The 25,690-nt window shown below is 44.3% G+C and overlaps 1 long non-coding RNA gene across 1 annotated transcript in view; it reads right to left on the bottom strand.

The window, feature by feature from the left end:
- Window positions 1-25,690, bottom strand: part of LOC135321035 (uncharacterized) — a 43,759-nt gene that overhangs the window by 13,961 nt on the left and 4,108 nt on the right. Inside the window, exons 3-5 of the long non-coding RNA XR_010380446.1 lie at window positions 15,965-16,193; window positions 15,311-15,454; window positions 10,691-10,904 (exon numbers count right to left, since the gene is read on the bottom strand). This is a non-coding gene — a long non-coding RNA (uncharacterized LOC135321035). The remainder of the gene's footprint in view (window positions 1-10,690; window positions 10,905-15,310; window positions 15,455-15,964; window positions 16,194-25,690) is intronic.

The raw sequence follows: 25,690 nt of genomic DNA on the forward strand, positions 1-25,690 counted from the left end.
CAAAAAGGAGAAATCACCATAAAGGAGAAACATTTTATGTCAATGAGCATTTCCTTTTGGATGGATTGCAGAATATTCTATTGATTTTTTTAATAAAACAAGTTTTGTCCATTAATTATAGATTTACAGGTTCATGGACAAGTCTCCAGAAAAAGAATTAGAGGCCTCTAAACTCTGAATATTAAGAAACTAAAGTTTAAAAAAAAAAGGGAGGAGATTATACCTCATTTGGGAGAGTTTGTGCTTAGCATGCACGAGGCCCTCAGTTCAGTCCCCAGTAACTTCATTTAAAAAAATTTTTTAAGAAATGGAGAATTAAAGCAAAATGATGGAGGAATACAGAATATTTTTAGAGACTCAACTCAGATTTAAGATGGGGAAAAAAACATCCATTTCTCAGAGGAATTCTTGAGAACTATGTAAACTGGGTCTGAGATGTCTAGTCTTTTAACATTATTCAAGAATTCATATTACCAAGTCTTAAAACTACCTGATAACCCACAGTGGTGATAGTGATCGTAACAGCTGCCAACACGGATCGAGTTCCGGCTAGGACTGCTCTGTTCTGACATCTCTGCCCCTGAGGCCTCACCAGGCTGAGAGCACTAAATTCGGTCATTCATGAGCATCACGTGTAAGTCCTACATTTGTGCTTCTCACTCCCCCCTCCCCAGCCCCTCTGAGGGAAGCATTGTTATCATGTTCTCCACCCGCAGACAAGGCTACTGAGGCACTGAGACTAAACCCGTTCCAGGTCACATCGGCATTAAAGGACGTCTGTATTTCTGCTGTTTTGCTTTTGACAAGGGAATCTAAGATATCAATTCAAGAGAGACTGTTAAATAATCAAGTCTGTCTGGTCTTCACCTCAAAGAGCAGATACTATAAATTCCTGATGTAGGATGAGGCTGCCGCCACAAACTGACTCAGCTTGAAATTAATATCCAAGATGAAGCAGCGGATACACGTAAATATTCACGAGTGTCAACTCCGCTCACGGGTCTGGGCCCTTCACTGCCTGAACGGGGGTGAAGTCCCCACCCGTATCTGGAAGGGAAGCACGGCTCTTCCAGGTCTCACCCAGGCTTCACGGGCTCTTTCCCCCCACAGACTGTCCTCAACGATTAAATGCTCTCAAGATTTTTACACCATGCAAAACTAAAAGACATTTCTGCAGATGGAGCACTTTCTCAGGCTTAAACCTTTTTTGCCTACACTTAGCAAGGGTGAAAAAAGAAACATGACTCTGCAAATTGTCTGAGCCTCACCACTCACAGGAGTAGAAAGGCCACAGCAGAAGATGACTCTTCACATTGTAGAATGAGGTCAAAATAAAGCCGCCCCAACAACAGGCACTCCCAGAGACAGCGCTCAGCAGTCTTCTGCACACTCACGGTTGTGCAGCCCTCACCACCATCTATCTCCAGAACACTTCATCACCCGAGAAGAGCACCCCTGTCACTAGCAGTCACTCCCTAACACCCCTCCACCCAGCCCCTTTCAACCATCACCTGCTCTCTGCCTCTGCATGTGCCTTTTCTGGGCATTTCAGATCACTGAAATCAACAATATGTGGCCGTTTGTGTCTGGTTCCTTTCATTTAACATGCTGTTATCAAGGCTCGTAGATGTTGAAGTGGTATCAGCATCTCCCTCTTTTTTTTTTTTTTTGAAAATGTTAAAGTTTATTAGAAGGTGGTAAGTACTGTCAAAAAGAGTATAGTGGAATATAATGGATTGGGTTTCAAAGATAAAAGGTCGGGTTGAGCAGACAGGGTGGACTTCCCAGAACAGGAGCCCTTTTTCATCTGCCCTTTTATTTTTATTTTTTCTTTTTTTGTCACTCTTACGTCTGAATAATATTCCACTACATGGAGATACTACATTCTTTTCATCCATTCAGCAGCTATGTATGGACGAGGTCCAGAACAATGAGTGAAAAATGTGAAAAACAGGGATGGCATTTAAACAAAGGGCAAGATGTACCTTAAAAAAAAACCCAACCAATGGAGGCACAAGGAAATTCACTGCGTTTCTGAGCAAAGTGCATGCTTGCTTCGGCAGGATTACCGTGCATGGCTGGGGCTGATATTCGCAGGAATCACGGTGAGGGTGTCATCTGAGAAGACTCTCTACTGCAAGCAGCTCAGGTAATTCTCATCCCTCATCCTGTATTTTTAGAGCCATGTTACTTGGTTTCTCTTATTTCAAGTAATAGCACTTTAACTACACATCTGATCATCTGCATCAGACCACCTTACATCCAAGCCACAGAAAATCATTCACTGACCGGAGCAGCTCCAGGACATAACGGTGATGGATCAGGGAGTACTTCAGCATCCCAGCCTGCAGGTATAAACCCAACATGTACCCTGTTGATGTCAAGAAAGTAAAATGCATGGAAATATCTCACTGCTGGTGCATGACATCTGCCCCCAAATTGCCCCAAAATCATGCTGGCAAAGAACTACTCAACCCGCTCACTACAAAAAAAAAAAAAAAAGAAAAAAAGCTAAGAAGGCAAATTTGGGCTCTTCCATTGAAAACCAGCAACCATCACTGCCAGTATCTGATGTGGAATTCTCCTGACTTCAAAAACCACTGCGCAATTACTTTTCAAACGTGAAAGGTATATATGTATTCCAAGTAGATGATATTACAGAAGGATTTTTCTTTTCAAAATTTCCAGTTGCAACATTAGAACAAGAAAGTTTTTGTTTCAGCTTTAAAAAAAATCAATTATCTTCCACTTTCTTAATGTTGATCCTATGTTTATTTTATAAAGGGAGCTATGCTGCATATTATAAACCAACTGTTTGGCTTCTGCAAACAAGAACTGTATGACTTCACTATTTCAGAGCAAACTTTAACGATGCTTTGAGAGGTGGGGCCTGTGGCGCTCACTAACTGCTCTTTAAATACTGACAAGGATGTGCTATTAAGTAATGCAAAGGCTCTAACTCCACATTAACTCAGAAACCAAAGAAACTACACCAAAACCTTACTTTATCATTTTTAAATATTCTGATTCTTTTGAATGCTAAATTTCTTAAAAGATATGATTTCTTTTTGAGAAAAACAACAGCTGTATTAAATTTCCTCTCACCAAGAAAGCAATCTTTATCAAGAATAAAAACCCCTATGGAAATCCAAAAGACGGGACGTTTCTAGCTAAGTGAACATGCAGATCTGAACACAAACTTATGTCCTATCAGATCTCACTCGAACGAGCGGAACAAAGTACTGGGCTACCCTAGAACTTACCTCTTCTGTTCCAAATGTTGGCTGAGCTAAGATCATCAGGCAAGGCAGGGAAGGAGAGAAGTGGAAAGTCCACCTGGCGACCTCCATCTGTTTCCTTCCAGCCACAAGGTGCCGCTAGGGCGGCCCCGCTAACAAGCCCTCCCCAAAAGGAAATCCGGCATCCATACTGCCCCTGACTTCCCCAAGCAACCCCGACGTCCCTCTCCCACTGGTCGCCTCCCAGCCTGAGAATGGTCTTCTAATGCCCCCCCCAGTTGGTGGCACCCTCCCCCTCTTCCCCGTTACACACACACACACACACACATAGCCAGGGCAGCCTTCCCAAAGCACAAATTTGATTACATCAACCCCCACTTCAAACACTTCAGAGGCTCCCTGGTAGAGTTCTAGCCCCACCCCTGACCCTGACCCTGACCCTGACCCTGCTCGCCAAGCCTCACCTCAGCACCATGGTCCCCAGTGACCTCAGGGGACCCCTGAATTGCTCCTACTTTCCACTTGCCTCCAGGCTCATCTTGACTATTTCTCAAGGAAGCCTTCCCTCCCTCCAACCTCGGCACTTTGTTCCTCTGTTCCTAGAACATTCTAGGCTAAGTCAACTTCTGACACTTCTAAGCTCCCAAGAAGCTAATAAATTTTGCTTATTAATGTGGGCTCACTCTCCCCTAGACACTCAGAACTGCGCATGTTATGAATAAATGAATGACGGGATGGGTCTCAAAGGGAGAGACTTACCTGCTCTCGCCCATCCCTGCCCTTCTTTCTGTAGAATATCAGAAGCAAAACCAGAAGTACCTTTCCTGAGAGTCACTTACTGCTGACACCCTTCACTGCCTCCTTGGTCAGTTTTAGTAAAACCCAAGCTCCTCCAAAGCCCTCCTCCCAGGTCCTCTCCATTGTCCTCCCCAGTAAGGGCACCATTCACCCTGGACCACAGAGGGCACTTTCCCCGGGTCCCCACCCCACAAGCCTCCATGTCTCTGCCCGGGCTTCACCTGCCACCTGAGCCACCTTCTTGACTCCTTCTCCTGGCTGACTCTTACTCTGTCCTCAGAACTGTATGTAGAGCCCATTTCTTCCAGGAAGTCCTCTCTGATAATGTCCTTTAGTTCTGGGCTGGGCTTCATCTAGAGCAGCACTGCATGGTGACCAAATGGTGTTTGTCCACCCACTCCTTTGAGACCATGACATCTTGGAGGCCACGTGGGAAATAGGAGTGAGATGACAAGAGGGTAGGGAAGAGCTAAAACCAAAATCAGAGACTAAGTTCAAAATTTAAGTATCCTTTCTCAGAAAAAAGGAATAAAATGTTTCATACGTGTGTCATTTGGCTACGATTTTTGTGGCTCATGAAAAACAAGAGCTTGGTGTTCTAGTCCAAAAACCAAGTTACATGCAAAGAAATGTATATATTCATATATAAAGCAAGCCAGAACTGCTCAACAACAGTTTGCAGTTTAATTCCAAAGGAACTATGATAAATGCAATCTCTCTCTCCTTTTTTTTTTTTTTTTTTTTTTTTTTTTTGGAATCATAGTTTCAGAAGTATTTGTATAACTAAGTGATTGCTACAGCCCATGATTCTGCACTGGAGTGTTTGGGGTTGAGGAAGCCCAGATTACATGCACTGTGTAAATGCAATCACACCAACACACTGACAGGCGCCCTAGTGGCTGAGCTGAATTTTCAAAGCAGACAACCTTACAATGGAACACAGTTCTAAGTAGAAAGTAAGAAATGCAATGTTCTGTACTCAATTTCATACGTTATATGGGCCATTAACCGATAGTGCATCTTGTCTAATGATACCCAAAAATAAATTGCCAACGTCGATTTTCTCCATCTGATCGTTTTATGTTAACATTGGTTATCAAACCCTCAATCCATACGGAAAACTCAGGCTTACGCTGCAGCAGAGTTACATCCCGCAGAAGACAGCGGATCAAGGAAGAACTGGAGAGTTTCCCTTCAGAAGCTGCTAAGTCTGGTTTTGCACCTGTATGTCATTTGCAACCACGTCATCGTCAAAGGAGTAAGACCTTACATCGGTGGGGCGTAAAGCACTGCTTTGTTTCCGAACAATCAAAGAACACTGAGCTTTGTGAAACAGTCCTGAGGCACTTAAATCGCACTTTTTCTGAAAGGCTCCAAAACTGACCCACTTCACCATTCCAGGTACAACAGGGAGGTACCGGAATTAGTAGATAAAACATGCCCTTTAAGTCTGACAAGGCCCAGCTTGAATCCTGCTACAGCATTTACTAGCCGCTAAATGGACCGATACCTTAACCCCTCTGAGAAGTCTTGCCAATCCGCAAAAGGGGGCTGCCACTCCCACATGGGAGGGATGGATGTGAATGGAACACGCAATTAGGGCGGCCAACTGGTACCTGACACAAGGCCTGGCTAGTTTACCTCCGCTGCCCTTCTCCCCCTTTAAACTTGCACTGTTGCCTCTGGTAAGGATCAAGCCCCCGCAAGAGACTGCCCGATTCTTCTGTGTATCCCCGTATACATGACTTACCCTTAGGAGGCCAGAAAAACTGCCTCCTCCTCAGTTACTGTCAATATTCTTTAGAGTCTGTGTTTTTTTAACTCTATTTTGCAGGAAGACTATTCCAGAACTGTCCAAGCACCATTCTCCAGGTTGGCTCCCCTCACAGCACCCATCCCTTTTCATCTCAGATCCTCTGTCTAATTGCCTTCTGTTCATGGGAAAGAGAGTCCGGTAGGGTCGGGACTCCCTAGGACTCTTTCCCACCGTCACAGGTAAGTGTGACTACCTTCTCCCCACTCCCCAATCCAACTCCAGCTTCTGAGGAGTCTCCCCTCCCGGACCCTGAAGCCTCTGCATCTTCCCAAGATGCACACGTGGCCACGACCCTCCCTTTATATTTCATCCTGGCTGGCCCTGCCCACCACCCGGCCCTTTAAGGATAAATGGCATTGCTCTGAAAATCCCAAATGCCACTGACTGACACACCAAAGCTGCATTATCTGGGCTTTCCTCCAACCGAGGCACAGCCCTGCCCTCCCTCAGCCTCAGTCTGCACCTCTTGAGAAGAGCTAACCCACATGTAAGGCTGTGAACTCCAGCTAAGAAGGACTAATCCCAACGTGTGTCTCTAGTCCGGCACCTTCACCTGAGCCCCAGGCTCATAGACCCGAGTGCCTCTTTGAAGTCCTAACTTGGATGACAAATGGCATCTTAAAAATGCCTCATGTCCACCATTTACTCTGGAATTCAATTCCTGGCAGGTACCTCCCAGGCTCCCCATTTAACTAACAGAACCATCACCCACCTAGGTGTTTGAGGTCACATTCAATTTCCCCTGTTCCCTCCCACCAGCCCTGCCCTGGAATCAGTCCTGTTATTTCCATTGCTAAGCCCATCTCAAGTCTGGTTCTGCAGGGACCATGGCCGTCACCCCATAAGCTCACAGCATGGTGCAGTGAGTCACAGTCCTCCAAATGGTGCTCCCTGGAGGAGGAGGCATCTCCTGCCGCTGGTCACCTCAGAAGGCACTGTATTCTCACACAGGAGGCCCAGGAGAAGGGACTCAAGGTTCGTCCATGGTCTGAGCTTTGAAGGACCCGAGGTCTGGGGGAGCCCCTAATTAGCAGACACACCTGCCAGTGAGCAGAAGAGAATGGAGGAACCCAGGCAAGGCTGTTCTCACTCCGACCCCTGGGCTCTCAGGAGCCACGGGAAAGGCCTGTGTCCAGGGCACAGCCCAGCCATCACAGATCCCAGCCTGCATTTGCCAACCCGGACAGCCTAGACTCCTTCTATTTGCGACATTTATTTCTGTTCTGTTCCCCACCCAGAATGTGGTGGACTCTTTCATAAATTCTGGCCTGTCTCAAGCAAGACCAAGTCAGTGAAAAACGCAGTGTCGACATTTGGACCAGAGCATGAAAGGAGAAACAAAGCCTCAAGGTCAGCATTATGGTGGTGGCCAAACCCTTCCCCTGGGTGAGATGAACCATGGTAGGGGTGAGAATGCAAGGTTTGGTCGGCCAAAGCATCTTCCTTCAAGGCTGACTAGGGTATTGGGGTCTCACTACCGAAAAGTAACGACATGGCCGTCAGTGGTGGACGTCAGCTGCAAGAGACACTGAATCAGCCATTTACTGCCAACGTGGGTTAAAAGTAAAGGCCAGTGCAGGGAGGCCTCCACGGCTGCTGAGGCAAAACACAGACCCAGTTCTGAATGCCCACTGGATGAAGCAGAGTGTAACATACGGTCCCCTTTAGAGGTCACTGTGTCCACCAGATCCAGGTAAGCCAGCCTCTTTGGAGAAGGCCATGTTGTCCTGATACTCAGAAAAACCAGCCTCGTACAGGGAACAAAAGAGTGGCATGGATTTTGGACCCGATACTGCCCCTTTATGAAGGCAAAGTAAAGTAAATGACATAGGGGAATTTGAATGCAAAAAAAAAAAGTGACTGCTTCCTCCAACAGCGTACCCTGCAGCTGCTCACCCCCGAGCATGCCACTTCCTCACCAGTGACCACCGGCCAAGAAGGGCTATCACGCACGTCACACAGCGACAGCCAGGAACCGCGTGCTGAGCACTTTTGTGTAAAAGCAGATATCGAGCAAGGTGCTGCAGACTTTGACTTTAGAAGTTTAAATACTCCATGAAAAGAATCCTTCAGCAGCCGCCTAAATCAATTCCCATCTCACTTCTTCAAAACAAACGAACAAATTTAATAAGTGCGCATTCGTCACCAAATATGAGGAGGACTAAACAGGTTCCTCAAAGCAAGGATTTTAACAGGTATCAAACACCAGTGGGTGATGTGTTAACAAAGCAAATATTCCAAAAAATTAGAAAATTAAAAGCTGTCTAGGATAATACATGGATCAAGGCAGCTGTTAAGTTTTTGGTTTTTAAAGCGATGGAGAAAGCATGGAGGGCGATCCAGCTATTTCCAATGCAGGGTGTGCACAGCCCACCTTTTCAGATGCAACAACATACTCAAAGGGCAGTACAAGAGAAAAAGGAATAAAGAAAAAGGAAAAGAGGAACAAGCGAAAATTAGAAACACACAAGAACAAAAATGAATTTGACAGCCTGTACAAGAATTTACGTGAGTGTGTGAGGCCAGGGATGCAGGGACAGTGAGACCCATCCTCACCTCCTGCTCCCGGGAAGGCAGGGGCCTGTGTGGAGCAGCGCTGCCAGGGGACACCAACGTGGTCAGAGCCCCAAACCAAAACTCCACCTACATGCGTCTAGACAGCTTTTGAGCTACAAATTGTGGTCACATTTCAGGCTGGACAGTTTTACTCACTCCCACCAAGAGTAGCATTAGAGGATTAGGCTCTGCTCCTGCACTAAAGCGTTGTTTTATAAATTAATGACTGTAGAATAGTAAAAGGAACAATGGAGTAAAAGTGACTGGAGAAGAACGTGCTTGACCCGAGCTCACTGGCCGCGTTATCTCACTGACGTTCAGATGCTGGCTGGGTGCTTTTTGTACCACAACAGACAGACCCACCAGGAGGGAGGTTTAATGCGCTGCTGTATTTTGATGCCGAGAACCATGCCTGGTACACGAGATTCTGGGTAAACAATGGTGACAGTGTCAAACACTATGGGCTAAGCACACATCCAACTACTCTGCCAAATCCCAAGGACAGACTTGTAAAGGCAAAAACAAGCTGGCATTCTCTGGTGGGTCTACAGACTCAGAACAAAGCAGTTGCTGAGCAAAAATGTCACCAGTGCCTCCTATGACAAAAGAGGAAGCACTGGCCATGGGGCTGGGGCATGGCTCCAGGCATCCACTGCTCACCGAACAGTCTGTCCAGGGGGAGAAGTTGGTCCCTTCTTACGTTGCACTGATGCACCTACCTGGACTAATGCCTGGGGGCTCAGCAGGAGGTGACAGGTGAGGTGAACGGAGCCAGTCTGGGAGAAGCCCGGTGCTGGCAGCTGTGCCTTCAGCAGTGCCCAGGCTCCTAAACCTGCCACCTCATCTCCAAGGAGCAGGAGGGGAGTGCGGACATGTAGATCGCAGGGCCGTGTGAGGACAAGTACAGATCATTGCCACGACATGCCTTGCCCCTTCCTTAAGCCATAGAGGAATATCCGGGGAGGAACTGAAAATTCATGCAGAGTTCGCCAGGCATCCCCACGCAGGTGGGACTCGGGTCCCCTGTGCCTCTCACTCACAGGGCTGGTCTGGACATTCTTTTTTTTCAATTCTCTGGCACCTTCTCCTCCAACTGACCAACAACCAGAAAGTAGGATCTGATCTTGAGCAAGTTCAAGAATCACAGATCACCGCCTCCACAGCGGACCCGGCTGCACGTGCTAGGTTCTCCGACCGTCACCTGTGAGACCGCCATAAGTGCTCTCCAGACTCAAGGCCCGAGGCCGTAGGCCTTGGGTACACAACTTCCCTCACTTTCCCCAGCAAAGGGGGACCACCTCTCGGCAAAGGCATCTCAACCTCTTCTGCCCGAGGGACGGCACAATGGACACACGGGGAAACAGAGCAGAAAGTGGGGGTGGTGGGTAGGCAGCCCATAAGAGCTCATCTGCACTTTCGAGGCAAAGTGAGGCCTTTGACCTAATCACAGGGACAAAGTGAGGATGAACCTTTCCCTGCTCTGTCCCATACTCCGTGACACGCCTTTTCCTGTGTAAGGAGTTCATTCGTAAATCCCTGGCGGTGTTTCTGATGACCTAACCTGGCATGTTGGCTGTCGGGCATGAAGAGAGGACATGAGCAGTGCAGGTACTGGGCCTAGGAGTCAGGAGACACCGGGTCCACCCCCAGCTCAACCAGAGCCTCGTTCTGCATCTCGGGATTCAGAATCTCTTATCTAAGCAAAGGGATGAGACTGTCGCAGGACAGGCTGCCCAACAGAAATGAAATGAGATCCATGTAAAGAAAGTTTCCCAGTTGCCACATTTAAAAAGTAAACAAAGAAACAAACAAAAAACAAATACTAGAAAGTGATTTTAAGAACAGATCTTACTTATTCTACTGTACGTAGAATACTATCAATTTGACATGTAATCAATATAGAAAGGAACAAGGTAGATTACATTCCTTTTATTAGATGTATCAGCATCTGATGTTCATTTGACCTACAGCACATGTCAGCTCAGACCAGCCTCCTCCCCAGCTCTCCTAGCATCAGAGGCTGTGGCTACTCTATTGGACAGCAACTCCAGGGGTCCCACCAGGGGTCCTGGTTGAAAAGCTGGAGTAAGTGTCCACAATATCCCTAAAAGGATCTCTCTGAAACAAAGGCGGATTCACTTTTAAATGTCTGTAAACCAGCGGGCTGCACCTCTATCCACTCTTGGCTACAAGACAGCCCTCTTCCTTGATGATCCCTTCCTGGATATAGGGAAGCAATCTGGCACACATCGAGGGTGGCCGGGCCTCCAAGTAGACTTACCTGCTGTCTGTGTCCAATCCCATGAAGTCCTCCTTCTCAAACAAGGTGCAGAGGAGGGGGATCTTATCCCCAGACTTGTTGGGGGCCCTATCCAGCCACTTGGACTTGAGCATGATGAAGAGAGAGACAGTGAAGTCCTCGATCCTCTTCTCCACCAGCCTGCAGTCCTCGTAGATTGAAGGCCACGTCGGTGCGCTTCTGCTCGGCTACCTACCTATGCAGCACAAAGAACTGAGAGTCATTAACGATGTGCCATACAGCTCCTCTGCACGTGGAGCTTCCCGAAGGCCTTGGCCGAGAGGCAGTCGGCAATGGTGACAAGGCCCACTACCTTGCTGTGGGTCTGGAAGATTCCCCACCCATTCTCGGGTGCATAGTGGTGCCTGTAGTGGATACAGAGTGCCCAATGGGAGCCACAGAGGCTGATCTGGCTCACCAAGGTGATTCGCTTATAGATGCAAAAGAAATTCTCCTCTGAGATGATCCCAATGGCTTGGACCTCCACGGGGAGAATCTGGTCGTTCTCAGCGCACTGCACATAATCAGGGGTGCTCATGTTGCAGCCCCTGCCGAGAGGGGAGAGGAGATCGATATACTTATTCTGCTGTGGGCTGTGGGCCCCTCTGGATTGCGGTGAGCTGGTGTGTATCAGCCAGAAGGCAAGGGAAGCCCAAGCAAAGACGGGGGTACAGTTTGTCCTCAGTGCCTGCACATGGCTACTGTAGGTCGGATCACATTACCCAGCTTTTGGTCTAGGCTTCCTGCCCCTGCAGAGCAGGGTCATTTCTTGTTTTCTGTTCCAAGCACCTAGCCAAACCCTAATGCAAAGACAGTGCTCAAAACTGCTGAATAAAGAAATGAACAAAGGAACTGCTTTCCACACCCCTTTAAGCAGAATATAAAGAAAAGAACCACAGTGGGATCAAAATATCTGGATTTCTATCCAATTTATTTGAACTCCTAAGCTGCAGAATAATGAATAAGAAAACTTGCCTTGGGGAGGAGGGTACAGTTCAGTGGTAGAGCACGTGCTTATCAAGTATGAGGTCCTGTGTTTAATCCCCAGTACCTCATTTTAAAAAATGAAACAAATAAAAAAACCTAATTACCCTCCTCAAAAAATATTTTTTAATTCAAAATTCAAAAAACAGCTTGAAATTGACACAACATTGTAAACTTGACTATACTTCAATTAAAAAAAAAATCATTGCCTTAGAAGAAATTATCTGGATTACTGAAGTTTGCAAATGTTAAATGCCTAGGTTACAACCTGCATAAAAAGGGGGGACTGTAGAAATTTACTATCCCTCCTTTATCAGCTATATTACCTTTCGGGGGGTTATAACCTCTCAGAGCTAATTTTCTCAGATTAAAAAACAGAAAACATTACCTGATTTTCAGTACTGCTGAAGAATCTGATAACCCTATTAAAGCATCTGACACACAGAGTTTATTCAATAAATGTTTGTTGAATGAATAAACAAGCAAAGTGAATGCTGCTCCCTGCCACAGACCATCATAATGGTACTGCCTGGAAATCCCAAGCCCACTTTCACCCGACTCTACACTAACCATGTGTGTGACCTGGGCAGGCCTGTGTGATTCTCTAAGCCCCAGTTTAATCATGAATACAAATGAGGGCAATAACATAAACCTCAAAGGGTTAGTGAGTCAGTAATGAATTGTACCCGAAATTTGCAAGATTGAACCGTTAAGGAAAATTGGGCAAATTGTCCATAGGCCCTCTCCATATTATCTCTTACAACTACATGGGAATCTAAGTTACATCACAAAATTAAAAGTCTAATTTTTAAAGAGGCTATTGAGGTTAAATGAGCTCACTGTCTCAAATAAGGAACACACAGCACAAATAGGACAATCCCTAGACCATGAGATACACTCAAATTTCCCACTGAACCCACTGGTCCCTCCAATTTCAGAGCACGAGGATGGGTCCTCGTGGCCAAAGGCCACTGCAACTGAAGCTAACAAAGCTAATGGCCCCCACTTCCAAGAGCCCCTGTCACCACCCTAGGTCTAAGTTTATATTTGTAATTTTTTTTCTTTTTATTAAATAGAAACCCCCAATTGCATAGCCTTCAGGTCAGCAAAACCTGACCACAGAGATCATGATGGCAGCCCTTCTTGGTGAAACAATAAAATGAAAAGCTATTTCCACAAGAACTCTGTATAAATCTACTAGGGAACGTCATTCTGGACTGAGAGGAAGAGGACTGGGGAGGAGGGGGCAATCTGGGGCACAGAGGACTATGGGCCACCTGTCCCATGATGGACTTTAGTTTCAACACTCACCTTCCAGGAACTTCAAAATACACACAGACAGAGTGCTATGGACAAGATTTTTTTTTTTAAAGAAATCACTGACTCCCTAGCAGCTCTTGTTTCTACCGAGAAACAAATGGATTATGTGTATAATGTTTCACAAAAACCCTAAAATACTATCACCCCAACTTCATACATGAAAAAACTGAGGGAGAGAGGTTTATCACATTGTGCAAGATTAGAGAGAGGCCACATCAGACACCGTATTTAAACCCAATCCCCTGCTCCATTGCTCACACCAGAAAGTGTGACATACTGCTCCTTTCCTGCCCTTTCCCTGCAATAAATCTCTGAAGAGTCTTTCCTGTGCCACCTGGAATCACAATCACATCAGCTTTCCACAAAGAACTATGTCACTCTTTGGAGGACATATCAAAATCTAAAGGGTTGGAATGAGAGGAGAGATTTGCATTTTCTGTTTCTCAAAGGAAACATGGCTTTAAAAGAAACTGAAAAGGACTTATCTAGTCTACGGTCTCATTGTGCAGAGAAGGAAACGGAGGCTCAGAAGAGATGAGGAAAGGGCCTTATTAACAAATATTGCCTGAGTGCAGCACCAAGCCAGCCCTGGGCACTGTTGTGGGAGGATCTGGGAGGCCCAGGAGAATGAGTGTTAGAAAAAGGATAGAGAAGGAGCATACAAAGCCCTGTCTCTACATCACCATACCATGGAGTACCACCAAATTACCCAGTATGGGTGCAGCCAACATTAAGGTTGGCTAGAGAGGTTATAGAAACCTGGAAGTCTCAACTATAGTGGAAATACCAACATTTACTATGCTTTTTTCCCAGTTCAAGCATCAGCTCAGTGGGCGCTCTCTACCAGGGACTACACGAGGCCTGGAGTTCTCCAAAATACAGATCTCTATTACCACGTGTGCAAACCACATACAGGTCCACCAGAAGAAAAACGCCCACAGATAAGATGGAATTACTGAAACTGAAAGCAGCCAAGCAGCATATATTAACTAGGAAAAATGGTGCTGCTAGAAATGGACTCATGGGCATAGAAAGCCAACTGTGGTTAGCAGGCAGGAAAAGGGGGATTAACAGATACACGTTAATAAATATAAAATAAATGACAAGGACCTGCTATATAGCACAGGGAACTATATTCAAGTTCTTGTAATGAGTTGTACTAAAAACAATCTAAAACGTATGTATATACATATGAATATGTTTATAACTGAATCTCTGCTGTACACCTGAAACTAACATTGTAAGTTAACTACACTTCAATAAAAAATTATTAGAAAAATAAAAGCAAGTCTTTAAAAAAATAAAAGAACACTGTAATCCCCGTAGCTGTAGGTGGTGGAAAATTCTGGCTGCAAGCAGCAAGTCCACTGTATCACTCCAGCACTGACTGTCACCCTTTCTGACTATCAGAGAGTCACTTGGCTTCACTGAGGTTACTTTTCTCTTCTGTGAAAGGCTACATTTGCAACTAACAATGTATAGAATCTCATCATTCACAAGCCCCAAAATTAGTGAGGACTTCCCATGGGCCAGGCTCTGGACAGATGAAAATGTAGGGTCTCAGATATATTCATGGTTAGAAGAAGTTTATGCCGTAAAGACATTAATTCTTCCTGTTTTGATAGACAGATTCAATGCAATTCTGATTAGAATTACTACCAGATATTTCATGGAATATAGCAAGTTAATTTATGGTCAGGAACAGCCAAGAAACTTCTTTAGAACCACCACTGGGTAAGGGTGAATAGGTCATTGATTTCCACTGTTCTTTCTGAAGTGACGAAAACGTTCTGGAATAATAATGGTTGCAGCACTGTGAATATGCTAAAAGCTGCTGAATTGTACCATTTAAATGGATGGACTTCACGGTGTGTGAACAATATCACAATAAAGCTGTTATATGAAAAATAATCTCTTGACAATTATTTTCCCCTCTATACAACTAGTCTGCCGCACAATTTAAGAAAAAGAAAAAACCAAAACAAACCAAATTGTGTGCCAGGAGCTCTTTAGGACTGCAATGTCCCTAGGTCTCCAACGCCTCTGGTGGTGCTGTTCCTGTTAACACACCCAAGCTGGGCTGGGCTAGTTAGGGACTGTAACTATCTTTCTAAAATCAACGGTCACACGTTTCAGCCTGGGAGAGGGAAGCCTGGAGGATGTCACATACTCATGCCTTCAGCTCATTTTTAACTGAACCAAGTCCTGCTTTCAACACTGTAATCCCTCTCAGTATAAAACCACGTGACATCATCAAGCACCGCCATCATGACACCTGAAAGTGTTCAAGGAACTTACCTGGGGCAGAAACACTGAGGGAGGTGACGGAAGCTCCCTCAGCACTGACGCTCCCTTTTGCAGACTTCACCAGGACAAGCTGGGCTTTACGGCGGGCCGGAGGCTCTCAGCCGGGGGAGAAGCGCCCACGCCACCGAGCTGGTCCTGAGGGAGCGGGAAAGGGAGAGGAGGGCAGCCCAGCGGTCACGGGGCAGGGAAAGCGGGGGATTGGGGACGCGGGCTGCAGCTCCGCTCGGAGGCCAGCCCCAGTCCCAGCTGCCCCGTCCGGGTCCGCAGACACCGCCGTCCCGGGACACAGCCCGCCCTGGGACGGGGACGGGCCGGCGGCTGAGGAGAGGAAGCCCGGGAAGAGAGGACTCGCGGGCGGGAGAGCGGAAGAGGACTCCAGCCGCAGACTGAGGGGAGACCAGCTGGGGCGAGAGGCGGCAGGTGCACACCTGGCCCTGAGCAGCTGTGGCCGGGGCGCCGGGGCAGGTGGCGCGGGCAGAGGGGCCTGGCCCGAGCAATATAGCTGAACACACGCTGAATCATGCCCTCGCGGGCTGTGACACGTGGACCGCCCTCCCGCAGCCGCCTGAACCTTTCCCGTGAGCCCCCAACCTTGCACTTCCACAGCCGGAGGCCCCGGCCCCGGGGCAGGAGCTAAAGGCTTACCGGGCGACATAGCTGAGAAGATTTTGGGGCAGATCCCCGGCTCGGAGATGGAGCTTCCAAACCGCGGTCCACCTGGCACTGACTGCGCATGCCCAGGAGGGCCAGCGATCCTCAGGTTTCTGTGAGAGAAGCTGCGGAAGTGAGGGAGGGAGAAGATGGGAGGAGGAGGGGAGGAGGAGAAAAGTGGAGGGAGACAGATGGACAGGAAGTGCAGAGAGAAGGGAGGGATCTGGACAGGGGAGGGGAGTAGCAGAGATGTAGAGAAAAAGGTTTACCTCTGGTGGCATCCTGAAACAGAATTCAGTCCTGCCTCTGTACCCTTCACTAACACTTCAAGGCCCGCAGCTCAAATTTTCCCTCCCTGGTCCAGCCCTCCAGCCGAGGCCTCTGCAGAACCCCTACGGGATCACACCCGTTGATCCCACGCGGAGCTGGGTTCCCTGTTGCTCTGGGAACCAAGCACCCGAAGGTGTTGTCGCTCAGAACTACCTTGGGAAGAGTTCATATTCCCCTTTTACACGCTGGGAAACAGGCAGGCACGATCTCTGTCTTAGCTCCACTGTTCCAGGTGTTGGGCTGGTGGGGAACGGGAGGTACAAGATCAGAGCCCCAGACAGAGCAGACTGCCTGAGTGTTGGTGCATAGTGCCCATCCCTCCTGAATAAACCACACCCCACCCTAGTGGAACCATCAATGGCTCACAGTAGGTCCCTGGGTGTGGGAGAGCTGTCCTCAGATCCAGTGCCCAGCTTGCTAGGTAGATAGGAGTGTTACCGAGTCCAAATTCATTCTCCGCATTGCAGGACAGGACAATAATTTCAGAGACCAGGTGTTGGGGCATGGAATAGCAAGTTTCTGTAGACCTTGATGGCAAACAAATGTCCTGGAAAACCATCTCCCCAAGTCAGAATTCAGGCTCCTTTCCTACGTGCTTTGTTGTAGCAAACTTCTTGGTGTAGGAATTCTTTTTTGTTAGAATCCTTTGTTCTTGCAGCTATCTGCCTGAGTCAAATCTCTGTAAACCTCCAGCAAAACAAACGTTATTTTCTTTTCTGCAACTTGTTATCTTTATATGGATGGAAAAGTGTTAAATATCCTTAAAGGTCAGAGCCTTCAGATTAGGCTCTTCTGTATATTTCAGGCTCTAGGCAACACTGTTTCACAAGCAAGATGAAGCCTAGGAGACAGAGCACAGGGTTAAATTCAAAGGAAAAGATCTAGTATGGAGTCAGATTTGTTCTGTTCTATTACCCAGGCAGAAGCCACTTGAGGATTTAAACCCCTTTAAGTTAAAAATAAGTAAAAGTTTAAAGGAATTTACATACATAGGTGGGAATGTGCATAGCCTATCTGGAAAAGCAAACAAAGGATAATAAACAGTGGCATCTCCAGGGAGGGCTGAAAGAAGAGAGGATGAGGGAAAACTTCTTTCACTTGTGTATTTTTGTGCTCTGTTTGAATTTTTTTAACCACATGCATGTATTTCTTTTTCAGTTAAAAAAAATGTGTAATGGAGCAAAGGAGTAGCAAGCTCAGCAAATACAGCAGCCATGGAATCACTGAGCCATCAATTTTGATTTTAGCCAGGAAGCATTTATTGACTCTCTCCTATGTGCCCAGTGCTGTTTTAAGATTTCTTTTATTTTTTTTTATAAAATAATAAAGTGCTATTCCTCACCCCTGCCCATGGCTGGTGGAAAACCAACTGAGTTTTTATTGAGTTGTTTTCCAAGGAGTAGAGATGAGTTATAAACAGAACGCATCTTACGGGCAAAACAGTCGGAGTGGTTTTCCAGCAGGCCAAACAGCTATGAAGGGTTTGCAATAGAGGCGCCCAGAGGCTGAGAGAGAAAGCCTCCAGGACCCTACAACAAGCTGCCCAAAGTGCCTTCTCCATGGCACTACTGAAATAGGAAAGAACAAATCTGACTCCATGTTATATCTGTTCTTTTGAGTTTAACCCTGTGCCCTGTTTCCTAGGTTTAGTCTTGTTTGTTCTGCACCTTTTGTAAAACAATGTTGCCTAGATCCTGAAATATACAGGAGACCCTATTCTCAAGGCTCTGACTTTAAAGGATATTAACACTTTTCCATTCATATAAGGTAACATGTTACAGAATAGAAAATAACATTTGTTTGTTGGAGGTTTACACGGATCTGACCCAGGCTAAGAGCTGCAAGAACAAAAGGCTCTAACAGCAAAGAATTCATAAACCAAGTTTGCAGCAACCAAGCATTCCTGCTTCCCCTTTTTAATATAAAAAGAGCCTGAATTCTGACTTTGGGGAATGGTTTTCCAGGACATTAGACTTCCATCTTCTCAGCTGGGTTTCCAAATTAAAGTCGCTGTTTCTTGCCCCCAAAACCTGGTCTCCCGATTTATTGGCCTGTAATGCACGAGCAGAACAAGTCTGGACTTGGAAACACAAACATTCATTGAAAGTACCCATTTGGTATATTAAATGACCTGCTTCCACTCGTCTTCCTGACGTTTTCTTCTCTTGACAACTCCTGCTATGTTTATGAAAACCCTGTCATGTGGACACATTTGCATCTCTAGCCACTACCCTTCCAGGTAAGAACTGATGCCAAGAAGTCAATGGAAGCTGCTAGAATGTATTACCTGGCCAGAAAAGAGCAGATGTTTTTACTGGCTTATGTTCAGGAGCAGGCTGGGACACCTGACAAGATGTCATAAGTACGAATAGACAGCTGGGCACCAAAGGAGAAGCTTCTAAGCCTCCATGAGGGACTTGTTGGATAGGAAGGAAAAGTCACAACCTATATCTCTGATCCCACCACTAGCTTCCTGGGCGAGGCTGGACAAGTCACTTAAATTTTCTAGGCCCATGCTGTCCACCATGGGAGCCACCAGCCACATTAAGGATTATGAAGTTATTCTGTAGGCAGACAGAATTATAAATACACATTTTATTGCAAAGGTACAGAAAGTATAATATTTAAAAACATTATTGGTTATCTTGCCCTAACGAGTTATTTTTGTATGTGTAGCTTACTGTGGTTTGCAATGCCTACGACTAATGTTTCCCTTACAGTGAGTTATTTTGAAATTATAAGTTACTGGACACAGTACCCTCATATCACACTTGAAAAAAATTGATCCACATAAGCAAGGTGATCTGACTTAGTAGTTATGAGCAGGGGCTCTCGGGTCAGCCTGCCTGAGTATAAATTCTCACTCTGCCTCCAGGGGTTCTGTGTGAATCTTGGAAAAATTGTTGTTGTTGTTGTTGTTGTTGTTGTTGTTATTTGTGCCTCTTTTTCCTTCCCTTTTAAATAGCGAGGAATATGTAGACTCTATCTCGTACCGTGTTGCCAGGATTAAATGAGTAAACGTCTGTGCTGCCCACTTCCCTGGGTTTCAGCATTCTCCAGGCAATCAGTGTCAAACTCAGAGGCATTCTCCACTGTCTTCGTCAGTCTGGGATGCTGTAACAAATTACCATGGGCCAGGTGGCTTAAACAACCAGCATGTTCCTTAAGTTTTGGAGGCTGAGGTCAATGCATCTGGGAGATGATAGCCTTCATGACTCGAAGATGGCTGTCTTCCCACTATCTTCATGGGCCAGAGAGAAGCAAGCAATCTGGGGCCCTTTATAAGGGCACTAATCCCATTCATGAGGGCTCTACTCTCATGACCTTATTTTATCCTAGTAATCACTTCCCAAAGGCCCCGCCTCCCAATACCATCACCCTGGGAGATGGGGTTTTGACATATGGATTTTGAGGGGATGCAAACATTCAGTCCACACATCGGCTAACTCTCCCCAACATGCAATCATCAAACCTGTAGCTAATTTCAAAGTAATGTTTATATCTCTCTGCCCATTTCCATTCCTGCATCCACTAACACTGAAGCACTGTTATATTTTATTCCTTATTTTTCTGGTAGAGATTTATTTGATTCCTCTACTCCAATGCTCTCCTCACACCAAACAGTCCTATTAACAGCCCTGCCAGGTAGGTCTTCCTTAAAACACCTTTCCACTGCACCTGGTTGTTTTTTAGGTGTAAATGTCAGAATCCTCTCCACACCCCAGCCTAGAACTTTAATCCCTTACACTACCGCTCACTATGATATTTTTCTATTACCACTGTAACAAACTTCCATAAGCTTAACAGCTTAAACCAGCACAGATTTATCAGCTTATGGCTGTGGAGGTCAGAGATCCAACACAGTTCTCATTGAGCTAAATTCAAGTTGCCAGCAGAGTTCCTTCCTTCTAGAGGATCTAGAAGAGAATGTTTCCTCGTTTTTGTTTTTTTTTTCCAGTTTCCAGAGGTCACCCACCTTCCTTAGCTTGTGTCCCACGACTTCCTCCATTTTCATGGCCAGCAGCCTTTCTGAACACTGCTCCATGGCTACACCTCCCTCTGATTTTAAACTCAGCTGGGCTACGTCCTCAATTTTAAAGACCCCTGTGATTACATTCAGCCCACCTGGACAATCCAGGCTACTCACCCTATTGTCTCATCTCAGGATCCCCTTCTCCCCTCCCATTCAGGCATTATGTATGTGGCTGTGACACTCACCTTGTGTGACATTTCCTCCCATGAGCAATTTAAGGTTCAAGGCACTTATGAATGACTTTTTGTTTTTCTTCCTTAGTCTTTCTACCTTCAGTATGTGTGGTGAGATTATATGAATCCTTTTTATTTGTGGCCCTCCACTAAACTTTAATAATGTATCATGGGTTTAAAAGGCTAATAGAGAATTTAGAATACCGAAATCCTCTAAGATATTTCTCCTAATATATCTGTCATCCCTTTTGCCATGTACAGAAACATGTCACTGTTGGCTAACCTGTGGCAGGGGAGGAACATGATTCTGCCACCACACTCCCCTCATTCACACCAATTTGATGATCGGCTAACCAAGGATCTATGCTCCCCGCTTCGCTCACTTCCTCCTCCTTTCCACTGACTATCCTGTTCCCACTGCTCCTTCATTCACCACATCAGGATTTCATGACCACATTCTTCTCTAAATAAAATGGATATCTTGCATCTAATGTCTGATAACTGTTCTTATTGTATATGCACACATTGACCTACACATAACCCCACACATCTGTTTATTTTCCTAGAACTTTCCAGAGGAATCAGTTCCATGATGATGATGATGATGATACTGACAGTGATGACAGGGGCCTCTCAAGGATTCTGACAAAGAGGGAATCAACAAAGGGAGGGAATCATTGCAAAATTGCCCCAGAAGCAGGATTAAAAGTAAATAACTGCTAAAGTGTTTAATGGAATTGGCTAATATTTAACTATTTTTAAAACTTTGTAACACTGAATTTAAAATTTTAATGGGAATTTTCATTCACCCCTAACCAAGATTCAACTCTAGGACCAAAATCTAAGGATTTCTATCTTCTAACAAATTGTCCACTAGCCTTTTAAACACGTGATCCTTTAAAAAGGGTAAGTGCTGGGCTGAAAATAAGCAGGATTCATATAATCTCACCAGACACAGTAAATGTGGAAAGACCAATGAAGAAAAACAAAAAGCCATTCATAATGTCTTGAAACTTACATTGCACACAGGAGAAAATGTTAGCCATGGTGAGTGTCACACCAACATGACGCCTGAGTGGGATGGGGAAGCTGATCTTCCTCATCAGACATTTATGCTGATTTGTTAGATGCCAACACAGTTTCCTCATTGGATTTGCTTCTAATAAGTATGGAAGAGTTTAGGCTCTACCAAGAGCAGACTAAATATTTTCCCCTGCTGTCAGGTCACTGGACTGAATGTCCCCACAAGAAGGATATGATTATGTTTCATAGGGAAGTCTTCCTGAGAAGTAATAGGCATTTCGAGGGCAGAACTGCAGGTTCGGGCATGGAGGGCTGGAGGACGGCTAGAGGGGACACTGGAAAAACAGCAGGAGTGAGTTCAGATACTGCTGCTCAAGTCGCCAAAGTCAGCAGTGTTATCTCTAAGGATATGTCATTCTCCCAAAAGTTCCATGAGTGAAGGGGCCTGTGAACACTAAGCAGGTTTTTAAGACACAGCAGCACATAATTTGCATCACAACTCAATTACAGTATGTTTTCATATTTGGAAAATAATTAGCCCATTGTTCTTTGAAACTGCAGCAGTAGTAATAGAAATAAAAAAGACCTAGCCGTCTTGGAGACAACAATCAATAAACAATTCCAAATCTGCAGGATTCCTTGACAATATGCAAACAATGAGATAGACGTGTGCTGCAGATACCTCTTACTGCAGGGCTCACTCCTGCAAAGCATAGAACTAGTTTTCTCAGCAGACAGAGGGAACCAAGTCAAGATTCCTAATCTTGAGAGGTTTACTATATGGCAGGAAAGATCAGACAAGTGCATAAAGCCAAATATGAATAAATGTAATCAAATATTAAGAAATGTGAATGGAGCACAGATGAAAGAGGAATTACTTTCACCTAGGATCTAGAGAGACCTCTTCAGAAAATGTGGCTTTGGAGATGGCCAAAGACATGGGTGGAATTTTGGCAGAAGAGGATGTAAGGAATTTAAAAACTGATTCTAAAATTCACATGAAAATGCAAAGGATCCCAAATATCCAAAACAACTTTGAACAAGAAAAACAAATTTGGAAGACTTACACTATCTGATTTTCAGACTTTTTTTATAAAGCTACAGTAATCAGAAAGTATGGTGTTGGTGTAAAACAGGGAAGTAGAATAATGGAGCAGAATAGAAAGTTCAGTACTAAACGAACACTTATATTGATTCTCAAAAGGTTGCAGTGGAGAAAAGGATCTTTTCTACAAGTAGTGCTGGAATTGTTAGATAGTGATATGCAAAAAAAAAAAAATGAACTTTGATCCACACTTCACAAAATATACAAAAATTAACTCTAAGTGGATCATAGATCTTAATAGGAAATGTAAAACTATAAAACAGCTAGGAGAAAAAGCATAGGCTTAAGCTTTATGATCTTGGGTTTGGCAAATATTTCTTTGCTATGACACCAAAAGTATAATCTATTTTAAAAAAAGTAACTGATAGAGTGAACTTTACAATAATGAAGACTCTTCAAAGCTCTTCTAAACACTGCAAAGCAAATGAAAAGACAAGCCATAGACAGAAGCTATTTGCAAATCATATATCTGGTAAAGGTCTTTCTTTGTGTCTGATCCAGAATAAAAAGTTTTCAAAACTCAATAATAATGCAAACACCTGAATGAATGAATGAGGCCAGAAAACACACTTCAGTAAAGATATCCATATGGATAACAAGCATATGAAAAGATGCTGATTAAAGATGCCATTAGTCATTAGAGAAATGCTTTTAAAAACCACAGTGAGATAGTAGTACACATACCTACTAGAATGTATACGATTAGAAAGTCTGACCTTACAAAGTGCTGGCAAGGAAATAGAGCAACCAGAACTGATACACACCACGAGGAATTTACAATAGCACAACCATTTTGGAAAACTGTTTAACAGTTTCTTTAAAAATGGTAAACACCAATCTGCCATATAAGCCAGATATTCCTCATCTGATGCTTTAGAAAATAAAAGCATATGTCCATACAAAGACTTGTAACTAAATATTCACTTCAATATTATTTATAATAGCTCAAGTTGTAAACAACCCATGCATCCATCAAGAAGTAAATGAAGAAACAAAGGATGTTCTATCCAAACACTGCTCACAATAAACTATTCAGGAAAAACTCAGCACTAAGCAATACTCTGCTATAAGAAAAATAAGCTATTAATACAGGAACACAGATGACTCTGAAAATAATTACACTGAATGAAAGAAGTCAGACAACATAGAGTAGATACTGCATGAATCCATTCATACAACGATCTTGAAAATGCAAACCAGTATGTTGTGATAGAAAGCAGATCAATGGTTTCCAGGGGAATAGATGGGGAGGGAGGGAGGGACAACAAAATGCAGGAGAAGAGTTTTGTGGGTGATGGGTATGTTCACTCTCTTGAATGTGGTCATGGTTTCTTGGGGATACACATGTCAAAATGTATTAAGTTGTACACTTTAAATGTGTGAAAATTATTTTGCCAAGTATACCTCAAAGCTGTCTTAAGAAAAACGGCACTTCTGTCCTGACACAACTCAGGGCCTGATTGGAGTGAGATGATCAGTCCCTCACCCTGTCTGCCTAACGGGAAGGTAGAAAACCTCTTACGGAAGATAAGATATGGATTTTTCATTTGCAATGTCTTCCATGTAATAAAGAATTTCTAGACATGCAACATGTCAAGACTATATGATGGATAAAATGAGAATAAGAAATATTAGACAAAGGATGCAAACCCCAGGTGATGTAGGCATCAGAGTTAAAAATAAAGGCTATAAAATACTTTTAACACATTCAAGAAAATAAGGAAATGATGGGAGAATATATAACAGGGTCAAGACTTTCACCAGAGAAATATACTGGAATGTATTTTTAAGAAAAATCAAACAGATACTCTAGAACTGAAGCTTTCAGCTCTGGAAACAGGTAAACAGAGCTAATTAGGATCCCTTTTAAGTAAAACTTTCAGTAATGCCGGATAAAATACAACAAAAGTAACACAGAGCTAACTATGGAAAGAGAAGTTCCCAGGTTACAATACAAAGAGGACACTTAACGCCAAAATGGTAATCTTGTGAGCTGATGCCACCGCACCCTGGAGGGAAGGGGTTTTCATCTGCACATAAATAGGGATACAATGTCCATTTAGGAAACAGGGTCCATACCAGATGTAGAAGAGTCTTCCTTTATAGAAACCTCTGCATAAGACGTATTGGAAGACTTGCCTCTTCACTGAAAGGGAGACTCAAAGTTCTCCACATGTGCACACAGGAAAGGGGTGTAACAACCGGTTCTCTAGGGAAAAACAAAGTCTCCCTTAAAAAATCTAATCTCCACGCCCCTGCTTTATATGAATGTGGAATCCAAATTGATACTCCACTGAAGATTCCGGAATTCCCAAACCAAAAATATAATAATTCAAGGTTGATCATATCACCTGGAGCCTTAGGATAAGCAACACAAAATTGTTCTCTAGGGAAACTTTAAAAACCAAGATGTAAGGGACAATCATAGGAAAAAATATGTACTCACTATAGAGAAGCTCCCACAACTCTACACACACACAGACACACAACTAAAAACAGAAGGAAATCAGTGCCACTGGGAAGAAAGATCTAACCGTAAAACACAAGATGATTAATATTCCAGAGCCTAAAATTATGAAACAATCTAAGAGAGAGCATAAAAGAAGTATGACTGAATCATTAAAAGATAAAATGAATCTTATATAACATAATGAACAATCAGGACATCATGAAAAAGAAAACAGATCAATTTTTTAAAGAACCAAACAGAACTTATGGAAATAAAACACAGATATCATTTGGTATATAAAATTCAATGAATGGGTTAAGTAACATTTTAATCTTCAATATCTAGGGTGTTCATTAAAATTCAACAGTAATCTCTAAAGTAATTGTTTAAAAAGAGAATAAAAATAAAGAAGTCAAAATGAAGAACGCAAAATAGGCCGGTCACTATTCTAAGTTCTTCATCTATTTTATCACTTAATGCTCACAGTCTTTGAGGCGGATAGTACCACTTTTTGTACATGAAGAAAGTGAGTCTCAAAGGGATTACATATACTGGTTACATGGTTAGCAAGGGAGGGAACCAAGCCCGGATAGGCTGTCTCTAGAAG

This window comes from Camelus dromedarius, chromosome 3, assembly GCF_036321535.1.
Source record: "Camelus dromedarius isolate mCamDro1 chromosome 3, mCamDro1.pat, whole genome shotgun sequence".
NCBI lineage: Eukaryota > Metazoa > Chordata > Mammalia > Artiodactyla > Camelidae > Camelus > Camelus dromedarius.